Below are 13,778 nucleotides of genomic sequence, written 5' to 3' on the forward strand. Positions count from 1 at the left end.
CGGCTAGTTTACCCTCCGCAATTCCAGAGGGAAGGCTTGGCACCCGTTGATGGCCCCTTGCTCTGTCTAGGTAGCCACGAGCATTCTACCTACGGGTGTCAGAGATCTGCCCAGCTTCTACTTGAGCGGCACCGGGAAGTCCTCTGATTAGACTGACGAGGAGCAGTTGATTCCTCCTCAGGGTTTTCGAGTGTCTTTGCCGATTGATGACTTTGCACAGATCATTGGTGGGATGGTCTTTGATCAGTGTGGTCCCACGGTGGCTAGGCGCTCAGTTATATTCCCAGCTGTCTTGTTCTGGGATTATGTCTCTCTGAATCTGAGTCACCACATGAAAGGGTCATCGTGAGACTTTCCCCAATTAGAGCTATTCGTGGCAACAACTAGATGAGAGTTTTCAGCCCAGGTGATAGCTTCCTTGTCCAGACCAGCCACTGAGTTAACCTAGCCCTTACTGTCTGAGGTAGTTAGATCTGCAGTAGGGGGACGTATGAGGGCCTCCTCTAGAAGGAGGAACCTCTACACCATTGCAGATCTGAGGCATTGGGCCCCTTGTTGATGGTAAGGAGATGTTAGATTCCTAACACCGTTAGTATTTGGGATCTGAGGTGTTGTTACCAGCAGAGGTTGGCCATTGTTTCGCACAGCCCCAATAGTGGGGATCCGTGTGTTTGTGGGATTGTTATCATCATGATCGACTAGACCGGCATCCTCATCTCCAATGGTGAAAACTTTTCGGAGGTAATCTCCACCGGAGGGGCAGTCTAGATACATCATGTATTTGTTATAGGAGGAATTTTCCGGATAGGTACTTCGATAATCCATTTTGTCAGAAGCCACTGGGAAGGATCCCGATTTGCGGAAAACTTCGCTCTCGCTGTCGTCTTGGCAACTGAGTGGTTTCAACTCGATGCTGTAATCCTTGGTGCACTGATCCAAAAAACTACTTACCTCATCATTAGAGTCTTCGCTAGTAAGATCTTTGTCGAGGTCCACCCGGTCAATCACTGGCCCGTTGTTGGTCAAGGGTGTGAAGTTCTTGTAGAACCCCTCATTCGAGAAGCCGGTCCTCGGTGCAAGTTTGGGTGAAGCCAATGATATGTCATTTCTAGAAGTTTTAATGCCTTTTTTATGAAACCCACGGATGGTGCTGACTGTCGATGATTGATGAACCGTCAATTTCATGAACTTGTAGAAAGAGTAGGGGATGCTTCCAGTAGACGAATCACACAGTACACACATAATTTTATACAGGTTCAGGCGTCCCTTAGGGTAATAGCGCTACGTCCTGTTGGTCTTGTATTAATATTCGAGACTGATTGCAAGGGGGTTCTGGTTAGCCTAGATGGATCTAAACTTAGTCAGAGGGCTCCCTTGCAGGTAGTCAAGGAGAGTTGCTATACAGATCTAAACTATAGAAGGCTTGAGGGTTTAGAGCTCTTGTAGTCTTGAATGACTTCAATGGACTTGTTCGCCACAAGGTCCCCTAGCTCCATATATATAGGGGAGCGTCGTATGACTCCTGTAGTATTTCCTTATCATTGTTGGAGATAAACTTTCCTATTTAAGAGATATCCAGGGCATATGCAGGTAGTTTCCATACGTTCAGGGATTCCCCACCTAGGGATAGAGATATCCCAGGGAATGTAGGAAATCCTAAGATATCCAGATATGGTAGTTTTATATTACCCATCGTCAGCAAGCGTGAGCAGTAACCCAAATTGGATTACACCATTAGACTTGAAGGTCCATCGAGGTAGAACATCGACAAGGATCAGTACGGCTTGGCATAGTGCTTGCGATGACCAGTGTTGATATTGTTGTGGTTGGTGAAGCGATGGCAGTTTTTGCTTTGTCGTCAATGCCTCGTTAGATCGGTTAGGAATTGGGGTGTTGTTGTGAGGCAAACCTCACAAAAACGTTGGTCTCGTGAGGTGCTAGCTCCCCCTATTTATGTGGTATTGAACAAAATGAGACCGCAACCATGAGTTGGCTACGCCCCTAATCAGGGCTCATGTGTGAGGTTCATGCCTCCATTAAGTTTTTGCTTTAGTTAGCCAAGATAACACCAACATCCCCCCTTGATCGTAAGGCTAACATCATAAGCCCACTCTCAACAAAACAACATACCAAGGTAATGTGTTGCAATGGCCAATGAAATGTCATTGTAACCCCAATACCTATAGTGCACTATTCTATCTTGACATGAAAATTCATTATACTTAATGGGAGTTAGTTTGATTTATGGTCCTTTTATCTAGAATCAAATGCTTTCCTATTAACCCATGTGTGGTAAGCCTTTAGTAAGAGGATCCGCAAGCAATGACTTAGTACTTATATGCTTGACACTAATTGTTTGACATTGGATTCTATCTTTCACAATATTATACTTAATGTCAATGTGTTTGACAACACCATTTGACTTGTTGTTACTCGCATAGAAAAATTGCGGCCTGATTATTGCAATATAGAGTGAGTAGCTTAGTGATGTTGTCTACCACTCTAATTCCTGAGATAAAGTTCTCAAGCCATACGCCCGGTAGCCTCATAACATGCATGACACAAATTTAGCTTGCATCATTGATGACGTCGTAAGGATTTGTTTAGAGCTTCTCCACGAAATAGCTCCTCCAACGAGGGTGAAAATATGACATGATGTGTATTTCTTAATATCTACACAACATACAAAATCTGCATCTAAATAACCCACAACTTCAAGGGTATTAGAGTTCTTATATGTGAGCATGTAATGCTTAGTGCCTTGCATATAATGCAAGACTTTCTTAACGGCTTTCCAATGGTTTGGTCCTAGATTTGATTGATTTCTACCAAGGATCCTGATTACAAAAGCTAAATCTGGGCGTGTACAAACTTGAGCATATATAGTGCTTCCAATAGCTGAAGCATAAAGAACTGCCTTCATCTGATCAGCTTCAAATTGGTTCCTTGGACATTGAAATGTCCCAAACTTATCACCCTTAATGATAGGAGCAGGCGAGTCAAAGCACTTATGCATGTTGTATCTCTTTAGTACTCTGTCAATGTACGCCCTTCGTGACAAACCTAATATTCCTTTGGACCTATCTCGGTAATCCCAATGCCAAGAATGTAAGAGGCATCACAAAGATCCTTCGTATCAAAATTAGAGGAAAGCAACCTCTTGGTCTCATACACTATATCCTTATCGCTGCTGGTCAATAAGATGTCATAGACATAAGTACTAAAATTGTGAATTTACTCTCCTTAAACTTAACATAAATTCAATTGTCCACTTCTTTCCTTAAAACCAAAATTTCTTACGATCTTATTAAACTTAAGGTACCATTGCCTAAACGCTTACCTTAGTCCATAAACTTATTTCTTAAGTCTGACATCCCACATGCTCCCTGTCTCTTAGGACAAAACCTTCCGATTGAGGCATATAAACATTTTCTTGCAAGTCACCATTAAGGAATGTTATTTTAACATCCATCTAATGCAGATATAAATCATAATGTGTCACAAGCTCCATAACAATTCTAAATGAATCTTTAGTTGAGACAGCGAAAAGGTATCATTATAGTCAGTCCCCTCTCTTTGTGAGAAGCCTTTTTCTACAAGCCTTTCTTTGAACCTTTTGATGTTTCTCTTAGAGTCATGATAGGTTTTGTAGACCCATTTATAACCTACTATTTTGACTCCGTAGACCCATTTATAACCTACTATTTTGACTCCATCAGTAATTTCTACTAAGTCCCATACATAATTAGTGCTCATAGACTGTATTTCATCCTTCGTGGCATGAAACCACTTTGGTGAATGTTCACTCATTATGGCATCCTTATATGAGGTGGGATCATCTACCTTCCCTATGCCATTAATATATTCATTCATGCAGATCTCATGTCCCGCTGTGTTCTCCTAATATCTTCATTAGATATTGTATGATTAGTTACTACAGGGCATTGTCGACGCTCATCATTAGGTGCAACATTAGTAATTTCGAAGTCCTCAATAGAGGGTGCAACAACAACACTTTCTACTAGAGGTGCAAGCACCTGAGGTGCAGGAATAAAAGTCTCTTGGATAAGTGGTAATAGGACATAAACCCACTTCTTCTCAAGATCTATTTTTCTGGGCTCCAAGTTCTCACTGATTCTGTCATTCTCTAAGAACACATCGTGTCTTGTTTCTACAAATTTAGTGATCCGATCAGAACAATAAAAGCAATAACCCTTGGATCTTCCAGGGTACCCAATAAAATGGCAACTTACTATTTTGGATCTAATTTCCCAATATGTGGATTAAAAAACTTAGCTTCAATAGGACAACCCGACACAATTAAGTTTCTTCAGCATAGTTTCGTCCCAGTCCATAATTCATAAGGTGTTTTAGGCACTAATTTACTAGGAACCCAATTAAGTATATGTGCGGCTATCTTAAGTGCTTAAATCCACATACCAACTAGTAAACTGGAATAGCTAAGCATGCTCCGTACCATATCCATAAGTGTACGGTTGTGTATCTTACCAGGTGTAGAATATTGGACTACAATGCCATTTTCCTAAAGGAACTTAGCAAAGGGGCTAGGAATTTTTCCATAAGGGGTATGCCTCTCATAATATTCTCTCACTCAGTTTGATCTCGCCACTTTAGTCTTCAAATTGTGCTGATTTTCTACTTCAGCCCTAAATATCTTAAATTTAGCAAGTGGTTCAGATCGATCCTTTGGGAAAAATGTAACCATAATGGGAGAAATCATTATTGAATGTGATAAAAGAATCAAAACCATCAGTGGATGGTTTTGATTCTAAGAATCCTATGCCTTGAGTGGCTACCTTGTTAATTTGTTTTACATACTTTCCTTTATTTGAGTCAATACAGTGGTCCGAATCAGTGAAGTCTAATGGCCGGAGAATCTCTTCCTTAATGAGATGTTCCACCCCCCCACCCCCCGTTGAAATGTTCCCCAAACGACAATGCCATATTTTTGAAAAAGTCTCATCATTTGCACTTCTTTTGCACTTCAACTTTGTTCAATAATGCATCGGTTGTTTCTAAAATTACATTCATAACCATCATTTTTCAATAATGAAACTGAAATAAGATTACTCCTCATGGTAGGAACATAAACTACATTATTAAGACAAAGAATGAAGTCGCTATCTAATACTAATGGTATTGATCCAGCAGCTTCAACTTTGGCTTCGTTTCCATTAGCGACTCTAAGACTTCGCTCCCCCTTTTATAGGGTTCTTGCGGTAAGGAATCCCTGTATTGAATTGGTAACATGCACAGTGGCACCTGAGTTAATCCATCAAGAATTAAGAGACAAATCAGAAAAAAAAATTCATCAATAAACGTAACAACATCATTACCCTTCTTGGAGAGCCACTTCAGAAAACAAGGGCAATGCTTTTGAAGGGCAATGCTTTTGAAAATGTCCTTCTTTCTTACAGAAGTGACATTCATTCCCATTACGTGCTCCAGAAGCAATAGGAGCAGTAGAAGGAGCAGGTGCCTTAGGAACCCTAGGTCCTGACTTATCAGGCTTAGGCGAGAAATACAACTTCTTCTTGGATTTGTAGTCCCCCGTGGAACTTTCTCTTGCTAGGACTGCCAACATTATACACATATTATTTCTTCTCGACCCTTAGTCTTTCCTCCTCCTTGACACACATGGCTATTAAATTACTTATGGTCCATTTTTCCTTCAGAGAATTATAGTTGATCTTAAAAGGAGTCTACTCAAAAGATAGAGAGGTCATAAAAATAGACTACAAAACGATCAGATATTTTCATATCTATACTCTTGAGCTTACCAATCATACTATTCATCATTATAATGTGTTCCCTTATGCTGCTGGACCTATCATACTTAGTAGTCAAGAGCCTCTGAATCAAAGTGCTAGCATAAACTTTTGAGAAGCCCTTGAATTGCTCCTCGATTGAAGCCAAGTACTTCTTAGCATTATCGGATTCGAGGATTGCTCCCATTTGCCCACTGAGATTGAGCTCTTCATTATCATTAGAGACATGCGGTTAGACCGCTCTCATTTTTTGGTATTTTCCTCATAAGTTTTTATTTTATCATCAAAACTATCCTCACCAACAGTAGGAGTGGGAGTAGGAACCCTTAATGTATAGTCTAGGTCCAAACCTACAAGGACAACCTGAATCTTTACTATCTAGTAGGAATTTTTTTTTCTCAGTGAGTTGTTCAATGCAGTCAATTGTACAAGGTGGCAATGTTTGAAGTGTTCACAGCTGAATATAAAATAGGGCATAATTAGTATATTGCATAAATGATGCCTTGTATGAAATTAACTCTACGTTGGTCTGATTAATAAAAATTACAGTTCTAATTTGTATCACATTAGGTAGAAAATGAAAAAGAACTTAATAATATTAATGGGATGACACATGATCATAAGCAACATTGGTTAGAATGTAACCATGAGCCTACATAATGTCAAAATTAATATTAATATTCTCCAATTAAAATTTCTCGTTGGTTCTATTTTAATCAGAAATTTAACATAATTTTCTTAGCACAAATACATTATTATTAGGCAACAAACATTAATTCAAACATTGCATAAATTGCAAATAGGCTTAAACATCATAAATGTACTGGAAAACTTAATTCGGCACAAAAACTAAATTCGGCCCGACCTTAAAACTAGCCCAAAACCCGGCAACCAGCTCAGCCCACAACAATCCTTTGTGTGGCTCAGCCCAGAGAACACAAGTACGGCCCACGATATTTCCCCCTGTGCTGGCCTAAGCGAATGTGAGCGCGGCCAAAAACACTTGCCCGGCCTACATCCACGCATGATGACGACAGCTATCCAATCTAATCCGACATCGCACAACGATCCTGTCCTAAACAAAACATCACCAGCATCCAAATGCCTAGTTCACTCACTCTCTCATTCTTTGAAAAAATCTTGCATTCAAGAGTGAGGAGGTGAGAGTGACGGCGGGAGCTGAGCGGTGGAGCAGCGTTGTCGTGGGCTTTCTCGCCGTCACATGCGGTTCTATTGAAAGGATCCACGGCGGTGCCTTTGCAGCATCGCACGCGTGGCGAAAATGGGATTCGCGATGGCACACACACATGAAGAAGAAGGAGGTTTGAGGCGGTGCCAGCGGAGCTTTAGAGGATCCCGCACATGTCTGATGTGCAGTGGTGGCCATGAGGACTTGAGGAGATGGATGCACTGGAAAATCTGATGTGTAGCGGTGGCCATGAGGACTTGAGGAGATGGATGCACTGGAAAGACAACACGACAGTTCTGGTGAGTTCAATTGGCGACAACATGAACCAAAAACCTTAAGTAATACCACCACCTTTAGATCTAGGGTTTGGCATTTAGGGGAACAATTGGGAAATTTTCTTAGGGTTTCGAATTTGAGGGGAAATTGGGGAATCTTTTTAGGGTTTGCCTTAGGGTTTCATAAATTCCCCAACCCCCCTCCTTCTAAATGCTAACCTGAGCCAAAAATGCATTGAATTAGCAGCTAAATTTGAAAAATTAGCATTAACAGAGACTAATTAGGGCTAGAATGTGATTAACCAACAACAATTGGTACTAAAACTTGAGAAATTAGAGCTTAAAAATAAGTAATTAATCCTTTAATAGATATTAGCTACTACTAATCATTCCGACCCGAGAGCTAATTGGGTTCAATCTAGGGCTAGTTGGCTGTGATACCAAATGTTAGTTGCTAATAATTAAATTAGACGTCATGGTCACTAGCCCTTAGAGTTGAACACCTATTCAATTGCGGAAGCATGAGCACTAACCCAAACTGGAAGACACCATTAGGCTTGAAGGTCCGTTGAGGAACAACAACAACAAGGATCAGTAAGGCTTGGTATAGTACGTGCGATAACCAACATTGATGTCGACTGGGTTGATGAAGCGGCGGCAGTCTTCGCACCGTTGTCAGCGTCTTGTAAGATCGGTTAGGAATTGTGGTGTTGGGGGTGAGGCAAATCTCACGGGAACATTGGTCCTATGAGGTGTCAGCTCCCCCTATTTATGTAGCGTGGCACAAAACAGGACCGTAACCATGAGTTGATTGTGTCCCCAATTAGGACGTGTGGGTGAGAGTCATGCCTCCCTTAAGTCCGGCTTCGGTTAGCCGAGATCATACTAACATCCATGTGGGCAGCGGCAACCATTGTCACCAGTTATTAGGCTTTACCGCCGGCGGCCGGCGAAGGCACTCGACATGACCTTGGCTTGCTGAAGCCGAAGGAGATATGCAGAGGAGATGTGCATTATGTGTATTAAATTCATTAATAAAATATTCAAGGTAGCGACTCCCAACTGAGTATCATTATGTATAGCTAGATAAATTAACTGAATAAGTAACACAAATATCGACGTCCAGTTCATTCTGAATCAAAACGACTTGACAGTACAGCACATAAACACACAACACATATTTATTTATGATTATAAGGAAGAACACATAAAGCAGTCAACAGACCATACACATTGGAGTGCGTCTCTAGTAGCATATGCTCAGAACTCGTAAAGCACGGGCATGCTTCATCCACAACACACCGAACCTAAATGTAAAGGTGAACACGAGGTCTCGAACTTTGAACCCAAATACTCCGGTAGCGTACTCCCATAACTCACCAAGAGGTTGTCCCCACTATATAACGTAAAAATACTGTTGATATTTGATTGTTGAAACCACATAAATTATTATGACTGTCATTGATAAAATGGAGTGAACGTAGCGAAATTTTTAGCTAAGCTCAAATGGCAGTGCTAGTTTTCCCCACTATAAAGCACTCTTGGTCCCTGGCGTGGACTTAATTACTGGATGCATGCAGGGCCATCACCTCGACGGTGAACCCCGGCCCGAGCCCCACCATGACTCCCCACTCGCGGAGCCCCTCCCCTGCCTCCCCATCGTCTTGACGGCGGCGGCGCATTACCTCATCGAGGACGAAGATCACGGTCGGCCCCATCATGTTCCCGTATTCGCTGAGCACCCGGCGGCTGGCCGCCAACTTGCCGGGATCCAACCGAAGAGCCTTCTCCAAGCTGTTCAGGATCAGGGGGCTGCCCGGGTGCACCACCCAGAAGAGGCTGTTCCACCCACCGCGGGAAACGCCGAGCGGCTCCAGGGCAGCGGCCAGGCACCGCTCGATGTTGTCGCCGACCAGCACTGGCACCTCAAGCGGCGCGAGGTTGTAGCTGAGGCCGGTCGCGCCGAAGTCGCCGGTGACGACGCGCTCGGTCCCCGGCACCGTGGCCTGTGATGCAGACACCATCTCGAAGACGGGGCGCTCGACGGGTGTCTGGGGGTCGGCCCCGACGATGACGGCGCCCGAGCCGTCGCCGAAGATTGCGTGGGCGACGAAACCCTCGGGGCGGGCCTCGTCGGGGGCGTGGCAGCCCATGACGGTGAGTATGTCGGTGCAGGCGACCAGGACGCGTGCGCCGCGGTTGTTTTCAGCGATATCCTTGGCGACGCGGAGCGCGCTGGCACCGCCGGTGCAGCCCTGGAAGTAGATCATGGTGCGCTGCACGGTGGGGCTCAGCCCGAGGAACTTGCGATCCGGACGTCGGCGCCGGGAACTTGCGCGCCGGAGCTGGTGCTGACGACGAGGTGGGTGATGTCAGCAGTCGGGCGTCCCCACTTGCGGATGGCCTTCCCTGCGGCGGCCGCAGCGAGCTCGGGCAGAGCCGCCGCAACAACTTCTAGCCTAGTATTGATGGATGGGATATCAGGGTCAAAGAACTCCGGGTGTTCACGGACGAGATCCTCGGTGACTTGGAAGTAGCGTTTCTTGACCTCTGCCTTGTTACCTGAAACATGAAAGTGAAATGTTTTGAGTGCCCAAGAACAAGCTGAGTGGAGATATCTGCCATGCATCCATGGCGAGACAGTGGCGCTCAGCGTTTGTTTTCCATTCCTCCAGATTTTTCATGTTTGATCTACACAATAATGCAAATAGAACTTGGCTATCAAAGTCGTGTCTTTATTGATATATGACCCAAATTCATTTAAATTTGGATGAGAGACCGGATCTGTACAGAACAGAGGGCCCAAAGTCCCCGGAGCGAATTTGATTTCGTCTTTATACCATGTAATTAAGCCGCATATGAAGATAGGCTTAGTGCGCCTTTGGTATCCACATGAGTTTTCGATGTAAAACCGGTGACTCCCATGTATGTGTTCTGTATTTGCCTGTCTTTTTCTAATAGGTTTACGGACCATACCCATAATATATCTAGAGGGTCAAACCTTTCAACCGGAGTGATAATTTATGATATAGTCACTCCGATCATAGATTTATGACATTTTAAATTAGCACAATAATTAAATAGGTAGGATGAATGACCATGCGTGCTACTCTCAATAACTCTCATGTAAATGTGCGCAATTAACGTTGTGAAAACACTTTCTCATTTCTCCCATGCACCACACCGATGGAGAAGTAGTATTAATTGATAACTAAGGGATTACCAATGAAACTAAAATCTGGAACACGTAGAGAAAAATTATCTTAAAAAGTTAAATTCCTAGAACAACATATATTTAGTAAATGATTGAGGAGACTAAAATGGTATATATGTGTGATCGGAGGGAGCAGCACGAGACAAGAGAGCAATTACGAATGAACATAAACCTTTGATCACATGAAAATGTGTATATATCTTACATATTTTCTTCATGATTCCTTTCAGGTGGGTGAGATGATCGCTCTTGGTGACCTCGAAGAACCAGTCGGTGAACTTATCCTGCGGAATGCAGTTCGCTGGGTTCGCCGTGCCGACGGCCAGCACACACGCAGGGCCATTGGCCCGCCGCTCCCGCCGTAGCTTGTTGACCTGCGGTGGACTGTGCGCTTCATTCGCCGCTCTGATATAGGTCGGAGAGAAGAGAGATAGTGAATGTTAGAGAAGTGTGTGCGTAGGAGAAGGTATGCCAGAGCAGGATTTGTTCATATGTGTGCTATATATTATTGTTTGACTAATGAGTTTTGATGCATCCATCAGATCAACAACAGCTTATTTTGACAAAATTTGGACAACAAACTTTTAACAGTTTCTGGCTCGCCCAGGCCTACATATGACGAGGAGGGAAATAGGGTTTAATTCTTTGTGAAAAAAAAGAAGAAAACATTACACCAACAATTAAAGTCCAGCAAGTGTGGGACAACCTAAGTTATTAACGTATGACCAACGGTGCAATAAGCTCCTGATAACCATTCTTTTCCAATGTCCATCGTCTCACCACCTCGCTGACAACCTTTGTCGTTGATATATTACTGTTATTGGAAAGTATTGAAAATAAAGTAGAAACAATGTTGGCTATGTGAAATAAAAAATACCAATAGAAAACAGTAAGATCATATGTGATGAAAATTTGGTTTGTGATGAAATTGACAAAAAAAAGAGAAGTGATTTAGCATAATCGCATAGATGATGTGTATGTGTCGCTAATAACTGTTTAGATATGCTCGTGGTAGCATAGTTACTTAGATATGCTTGTAGAATACGAGATTAAATAGTGTTTTTATTAAAGTGAATTGTTAATCAATAAAATTTGAATTTAACTTCTACAATCATTCACCCTTCTGATTGCTTATTTAGAGAGTAATCAATCTAAAAAACAATAACAGCTGGCCACTCGAAAATAACCATAAGAAAGACCATAAATTTTGTGGCGTATACGTTTGAGGATCGAGCTCAAAGTGTGAGTACTTTTCTCTAACAATGTAAGTATGATCAGTAGCAAGTAGCAGTGGCGGACTAAGTGCCAGAGGGTTAGGTAGGCACCTGATAAGACTTTTACTTTTTTCTTTTTTGGACGAACTATGGACTAGATTATATACTGAATTAAATTTAGATCAGATTTTAGGATAGTCTCAGACCTACCTAAATTACCCTGAGTCCGCCACTGATCAGTAGAAGCTGAACGTAAGTAGAGACCTACTAACTTGACTTACACTCCTGTCCTCCTGGTGGTTAATTAGTTGTCTACCTGTCATTGCGGCGATCACCAACGGCGACAGAAAGAGCGGCCGCCACCGCTGCCGCATCGCCGTGGCCATTGCCACGGCTAGAGCTCGACTGCGTGGATGCCAGTGGACAAGCTTGCTGAGACATGACGGCCGGCTGGGATGGTGGACAGGACAGCTCTGAGCTGATCAAATTCTGATAGACTTCGATCCAGCCGGCCAGGGTGGGGTTCTTTGTATGGCCATGCGCACTTGCGCACCGGTATGTCATGCATGACGCATGCATGCGCTATTTCTAAATTACATTCATAACCATCATTTTTCAATAATGAAACTGAAATAAGATTACTCCTCATGGTAGGAATATAAACTACATTATTAAGATGAAGAATGAAGTTGCTATCTAATACTAATGGTAGCGATCCAGCAGCTTCAACTTTGGCTTCGTTTCCATTAGCGACTCTAAGAGTTCGCTCCCCCTTTCATAGGGTTCTTGCGGTAAGGAATCCCTGTATTGAATTGGTAACATGCACAGTGGCACATGAGTTAATCCATCAATAATTAAGAGAAAAATTAGAAAAAAAATTCATCAATAAATGTAACAACATCATTACCCTTCTTGGTGAGCCACTTCATAAAACAAGGGCAATGCTTTTGAAAATGTCCTTCTTTCTTACAGAAGTGACATTCATTCCCATTACGTGCTCCAAAAGCAGTAGGAGCAGTAGAAGGAGCAGGTGCCTTAGGAACCTTAGGTCCTGACTTATCAGGCTTAGGCGAGAAGTACAGCTTCTTCTTGGATTTGTAGTCCCCCGTGGAACTTTCTCTTGCTAGGACTGCCAACATTATACACATAATATTTCTTCTCGACCCTTAGTCTTTCCTCCTCCTTGACACACATGGCTATTAAATTACTTATGGTCCATTTTTCCTTTAGAGAGTCTACTCAAAAGATAGAGAGGTCATAATGAAATAGACTACAAAACGATCAGATATTTTCATATCCATACCCTTGAGCTTACCAATCATATTAGTCATCATTATAATGTGTTCCCTTATGCTGTTGGACCTATCATACTTAGTAGTCAAGAGCCTCTGAATCATAGTACTAGCATAAACTTTTGAGGAGCCCTTGAATTGCTCCTCGACTGAAGTCAAGTACTTCTTAGCATTATCGGATTCGAGGATTGCTCCCATTTGCCCACTGAGATTGAGCTCTTCATTATCATTAGAGACATGCGGTTAGACCGCTCTCATTTTTTGGCATTTTCCTCATAAGTTTTTATTTTATCATCAAAACTATCCTCACCAGCAGTAGGAGTGGGAGCAGGAACCCTTAATGCATAGTCTAGGTCCAAAACTCCAAGGACAACCTGAATCTTTACTATCTAGTAGGAATTTTTTTTCCCAATGAGTTGTTCAATGCAGTCAATTGTATGAGGTGGCAATGTTTGAAGTGTTCACAGCTGAATATAAAATAGGGCATAATTAGTATATTGCATAAATGATGCCTTGTATGAAATTAACTCTATGTTGGTCTGATTAATAAAAATTACAGTTCTAATTTGTATCACATTGGGTAGAAAATGAAAAAGAACTTAATAAAATTAATGGGATGACACATGATCATAAGAAACATTGGTTAGAATGTAACCATGAGTCTACATAATGTCAAAATTAATATTAATATTCTCCAATTAAAATTTCTCGTTGGTTCTATTTTAATCAGAGATTTAACATAATTTTCTTAGCACAAAATACATTATTATTAGGCAACAAACATTAATTAAAACATTGCATAAAT

At 42.2% G+C, this 13,778-nt stretch overlaps 1 pseudogene; it reads right to left on the reverse strand.

Annotated features, from left to right (window-relative positions):
- Window positions 1–8,650: 8,650 nt before the first annotated feature.
- Window positions 8,651–12,672, reverse strand: LOC133887382 (bisdemethoxycurcumin synthase-like; annotated as a pseudogene).
- Between the last annotated feature and the right edge of the window lie 1,106 nt (window positions 12,673–13,778).

The sequence above is a fragment of the Phragmites australis genome, chromosome 12 (genome assembly GCF_958298935.1).
Source record: "Phragmites australis chromosome 12, lpPhrAust1.1, whole genome shotgun sequence".
Lineage (NCBI taxonomy): Eukaryota > Viridiplantae > Streptophyta > Magnoliopsida > Poales > Poaceae > Phragmites > Phragmites australis.